Here is a 6,215-nt window from a genome sequence, read left to right as displayed (position 1 = left end):
TGTTACCCATTTTCTCCTGAATACAGCAACACCCCATTAGAGATGTCCCGAACTATTCGCCGGCGAACAGTTCCCGGCGAACATCGTTTGTTTGCGTTCGCCGCGGCGGGTGAACATATGCGATATTCGGTCCGCCCCTCTATACATTATCATTGAGCAAACTTTGACCCTGTACCTCACAGTCAGCAGACACATTCCAGCCAATCAGCATACCCTCCCTCCCAGACCCTCCCACCTCCTATCAAAAAGCAACTGCACCCCCCCAGTTCCCTAGGGGCTATTCCACATCCCGGATACGACAGTGTCACGCCGTCTTGGGGTTGACTTGCCTGAAAGCAGAGAGTCACACCGGACCAGCACTCCTGTCCGCCCTGAACGCACAGGTGGATCAGTGGCTGACTCCGCACCAACTGGAGATCGGCAAAGTGTTGTGTGACAACGGAAGCAATTTGTTGGCGGCATTGAATTTGGGCAAGTTGACACATTTGCCGTGCATGGCACATGTGTTGAATCTGATCGTACAACGCTTTGTGCATAAGTACCCAGGCTTACAGGACGTCCTCAAGCAGGCCAGGAAGGTGTGTGGCCATTTCAGGCGGTCCTACACGGCCATGGCACACTTTTCAGATATTCAGCGGCGAAACAACATGCCAGTGAGGCGCTTGATTTGCGACAGCCCGACACGTTGGAATTCAACACTCCTAATGTTCGACCACCTGCTCCAACAAGAAAAAGCCGTCAACGAGTATTTGTATGACCGGGGTGCTAGGACAGCCTCTGCGGAACTGGGTATTTTTTTGCCACGTTACTGGACACTCATGCGCAATGCCTGTAGGCTCATGCGTCCTTTTGAGAAGGTGACAAACCTAGTCAGTCGCACCGAAGGCACCATCAGCGACATCATCCCATTTGTTTTCTTGCTGGAGCGTGCCCTGCGAAGAGTGCTGGATCAGGCCGTAGATGAGCGTGAAGAGGAAGAGGAAGAGTTGTGGTCACCATCACCACCAGAAACAGCCTTATCAGCATCGCTTGCTATACCTGCGGCAACGCTGGAAGAGGAGTCTGAGGAAGAGGAGTCAGAGGAGGAATGTGGCTTTGAGAAGGAGGAAGAGGAAGACCAACCACAGCAGGCATCCCAGGGTGCTCGTTGTCACCTATCTGGTACCTGTGGTGTTGTACGTGGCTGGGGGGAAGAACAGACCTTCAATGACATCAGTGAGGACGAGGAACGGGACATGAGTAGCTTGGCATCCAACCTTGTGCAAATGGGGTCTTTCATGCTGTCATGCCTGTTGAGGGACCCTCGTATAAAAAGGCTGAAGGAGAACGACCTGTACTGGGTGGCCACGCTACTAGACCCCCGGTATAAGCAGAAACTGGCTGAAATGTTACCGAATTACCAGAAGTCGGAAAGGATGCAGCAGTTACAAAACAAGTTAAAAAAGTATGCTTTACACAGCGTATAAGGGTGATGTCACAGCACAACGGGAATCTAACAGGGGAAGAGGTGAAAGTAATCCTCCTCCTACCACGACCACACCGGCAAGGACAGGACGCTTTACAGACGTGTTGTTGATGGAGGACAAGCAGAGCTTTTTAAGTCCTACGCATCGCCACAGCCCTTCGGGGTCCACCCTCAGAGAACGACTCGACCGACAGGTAGCAGACTACCTCACCTTAACTGCAGTTATTGACACTCTGAGGAGCGATGAACCCCTTGACTACTGGGTGTGCAGGCTTGACCTGTGGCCTGAGCTATCCCAATTTGCGATAGAACTTCTGGCCTGCCCTGCTTCAAGTGTCCTGTCAGAAAGGACCTTCAGCGCAGCAGTAGGTATTGTCACTGAGAAGAGAAGTCGCCTAAGTCAAAAAAGTCTAGAGTACCTCACCTTTATTAAGATGAATGAGGCATGGATCCCGAAGGGACTGACAGTGGGGTATGCATTTGACTAAAAAAGGCCTGATGAGATGCCTTGGGCTATAAAATGGTCCACACGCTGCTGTATTTAATCTCTGCATGCCGGATGACTTGCGTGACTTCTCCGCCACCAACTAGGGTTCAAGCCGCAATGTTTTAGTGCACTTTCTGCCTGGAAAACATCAATTTTTCCGGCCGCTGCTACAGCAGCGGCTGCAACAATACCTATTTTTTCAGGCATGTGTATATACCTAATTTTTCTGGCCTCTGGTGCTGCACTGTGGCTGACATGTGTCAATTCCCCTTTGTGATCGTTACCTTGTTGTGGTGAAGGGACTTGCGTATCACAATGAAGCGACCACCTCTATGAGTGTGTTGGCAATGGCAATGTTGGCACACCCCAGATGAGATAAGGTCGTTGCTTCATTGTGAACAGACCAAAAGCGATCGGCTGGATAATTTTGCATATAAAAAACATTAATTTTCTTTGTGATCATCTAAGGTGATCATTAAAGCCTACTAGGCCAACAATGGGCCCACACTGCAGAATCATTGTTTTCTGGGTCACTTAACTGTCACTGAACTACCTCAGCACGACCATAGGCTTTAAAAAACCGTCATCGACTGCAATCTCCCAAACGTGCGCACGAGCACAGTCATCACTACACCAAGATTGACGCATAGAGGAATAAAATTTATGTCATGAGTGTGTCAACTATTGACAACTCTTTGCGGTTGTCTAAACTCTATTCAATACACGTCCCCTGATAGGGGATGTAACAGGGATTAAACTGATAGGAATAGTACTACTTAACATACCACTCATATTGGGATTGCATGGCGCACGCGCAGTGCCCCAGATTGGAAGTAGGAGGATCAACCAAGCATCTTTTTCCATCTCCTGGTTCCTAAAATCTATTCCATACACGTCCCCTGATAACTGGGATTAAACTGATAGGAATAGTACTACTTAACATACCACTCATATCTGGTAGCACAGTTAATTGCACGGCGCACACGCAGTGCCCCAAATTGGAAGTAAGAGGACCGACCAAGCATCTTTTTCCATCTCCCGGTTCCTAAAATCTATTCCATCCACGTCCCCTGATAGGGGACGTAACAGGGGTTAAACTGATATGAGTGGTATGTTAAGTAGTATTATTCCTATCAGTTTAATCCCTGTTACGTCCCCTATCAGGGGACGTGTATGGAATAGATTTTAGGAACCAGGAGATAGAAAAAGATGTGCGCCGTCCAATTTCCTGTGCTACCAGATATGAGTGGTATGTTAAGTAGTACTATTCCTATCTGGTAGCACAGGAAATTGGACGGCACACGCGCAGTGCCCCAAATTGGAAGTAAAAGGACCAACCAAACATCTTTTTCTATCTCCTGGTTCCTAAAATCTATTCCATACACTTACCCTGATAGGGGACGTAACAGGGATTAAACTGATAGGAATAGTACTACTTAACATACCACTCATATCTGGTAGCACAGTAAATTGCACGGCGCACGCGCAGTGCCTCAAATTGGAAGTAAGAGGACCGACCAAGCATCTTTTCCCATCTTCCGGTTCCTAAAATCTATTCCATACACCGGCCCCTGATAGGGGACGTAACAGAGATTATACTGGTAAGAACAGATATTTTTAATAAAAAAAAAAAGAGGACAGCCTCTGCGGAGCTGGGTATTTTTTGGCCGCGTTACTGAACGCTCATGCACAATGGCTGTAGGCTCATGCGTCCTTTTGCGGAGGTGACAAATCTGGTCAGTCAAACCCAAGGCAACATCATCGACCTCATCCCATATGCGTTTTTTCTGGAGCGTGCCCTGCGAAGAGTGCTGGATCAGGCCGTAGATGAGCATGAAGAGGAAGAGTTGTGGTCACCATCACCACCAGAAGCAGCCTTGTCGTCGTCGATTGCTGGACCTGCGGCAACGCAGAGGAAGGAGTCTGAAGAAGAGGAGTCAGAGAAGGAATGTGGCTTTGAGGAGGTGGAAGACCAACCACTGCAGGCGTCCCAGGGGGCTTGTTGTCACCTTTCGGGGACCCTTGGTGTTGTACATGGCTGGGTGGAGGAAGAGACCTTCAATGACGTCAGTGAGGACAAGGAACGGGACATGGCTAGCTTGGTATCCAACCTTGTGCAAATGGGGAGTTTGTGGTTGTGCAAATGGACTGTTTGCGGTGCGTTAAACTGGGAGTTTGGTCTGTCACTGTAAAGCGGGCGTAACCCTTACAACATCATACCTGATCGTATATACACACACTGGATGTTTTAAAGCACGTTATTCCAAACAATTTAGGAATGTTAGGTGATTTATGCCCTTTATGGATTAAAACCTGAATTAAAGAATATAGTGCTATATATTTGTTTTTACGGATATTCGCCATTTTTTCCATCTGAACACATGATTCTTCCCTGTCATTGGTCCACAAGCAACTTAACCAGGGATGAATCATGACTTCAGATGGAAAAAAACGACTAATATTCTAAAAAAACAATATATAGCACAATATTCAACAGTTCATATGGCTTTTGCAACGCCGATTTTGACGGATTCGTTTATGGGTGCCATTGATTTTTCTTTTTTAAGTGATTGTCTTATGTGTGGGCTCATTTTTTGCGGGATGAGGTGACGGTTTGATTTGTACCATTTTGGGGTACATAAGACTTCTTGATTGCTTGTTATTAAACTTTTAGTACTCCAAGGTTAAAAAAAAATGGCATCGTTTAAATTTTTTTTTTATTTAAGTATTCACCTGAGGGGGCATATAATGTGATATTTTTATAGAGCAGGTTGTTAGAGATGCGGCGATACTTAATATGTCTATCATTTTTATTTTTGTTAAGTTTTACACAGTGAAATCTTTCTTGAACAGAATAGAAACTTGTTTTTGTGTTGCCATTTTCTGAGAGCCCTATTTTTTTTATTTTTTGGGCGATTGTCTTAGGTAGGAACTCATTTTTTGTGGGATGAGATGACGGCTTGATTGGTACCATTTTGGGGTAGATAAGACTTTTTGATCATTGGTATTACACTTTTTGTAAGCCAAGGAGAAAAAAAATTGCTGTTTTGGCATACTTTAAAAAAAATATTTTTTACAGCATTCACCTGAGGGGGCATATAATGTTATATTTTTTAGATCAAGTTGCTACAGACGCGCTGATACCTTATATGTCTATCATTTTTATTTTTGCTAAGTTTTACACAGTGGATCATGTGATATTTTTATAGAGCCGGTCTATAGGACGCGGCAATACCTAATATGTCTACTTTATTTTTTTTTACTTTATTTTGGTAAAAGGCTTTTTTTTACTTGAAACTTTTAATTTTTTGGTAAAACTTAATTTTTTTACTTCTTTTTTCACTTTATTTTTCGTCCCACTCTGGGGGTCTGATCCCCTTTACAATGCATTACAATACTTCTTTATTGTAATGCATTGGCTGTAAATGTATTACTCAGTGTAATACACTTACAGCTTCCTGCCTGTGCAGGATTTTTGTCAACACAAGTGAATCTACATTTTGGCACCCCTCATGATTCATGTCCATTTCTTGCCTCCCCCCATCATTCACATTTCTGCCCCTCATGATTCATGTCCATTTCTTGCCTCCCCCCATCATTCACATTTCTGCCCCTCATGATTCATGTCCATTTCTTGCCCCCCCATGTGCTAATATCATAGTGCCATCCTGCCCCCTAATGTGCCAGTATCAAGTGTCTCTCTCCTCCCCCCTCCATGTGCCAGTATCATGGCGCCAATAGCCCCCCCCCTCCCTTGGCAGTAAAGTAACAGTCCGGTATTTAAAAAAAAAAAACTTTTATACTTACCTCCATGTCAGTGATGCAGGCCTCCTCCGGCCTGTGTTCTCCGCAGCCTCTAGTGTTGAAGATTTGGTGCTCGTGTTCTTATTTAGCCTGTTTTTCAGAAAAGTTTCTCCTGGGATTCGAACTCACGAACTTTCACATCAGAGACAAGGCATTTACCCACACAGCTATAAGAGCTGTATAACCAGTTACTTAAATTTTTTTAAAAAAAATATAAGACTTCTACTGTAGATAACTTTGATACATAGTGTACATCCATACACATGACAGCTGCCCCAGTACACTGTGTATGGATGTAGCAGAGCTGGGTGTGTAAGTTAGCAAGTTAATTGTTTGCCCCCCCCCCCCCCCCCTTCTCTGCGCACTCAAGCAGCCGCTTGGGCTGCCTTATGATGAAGCCGGCCCTGCTCTCACAGAAGGCAGACATGATGCCTAAGGAATTTTGGGGGCATTAGTATT

The 6,215-nt window shown here is 45.3% G+C and overlaps 1 pseudogene; it reads right to left on the bottom strand.

The window, feature by feature from the left end:
- Positions 1-3,412: 3,412 nt before the first annotated feature.
- LOC120992985 lies at positions 3,413-3,590 on the bottom strand (annotated as a pseudogene).
- Positions 3,591-6,215: the final 2,625 nt, after the last annotated feature.

The sequence above is a fragment of the Bufo bufo genome, chromosome 2, assembly GCF_905171765.1.
Source record: "Bufo bufo chromosome 2, aBufBuf1.1, whole genome shotgun sequence".
Taxonomy (NCBI): Eukaryota; Metazoa; Chordata; class Amphibia; order Anura; family Bufonidae; genus Bufo; species Bufo bufo.
This window is presented reverse-complemented; position numbering and strand designations above follow the sequence as displayed.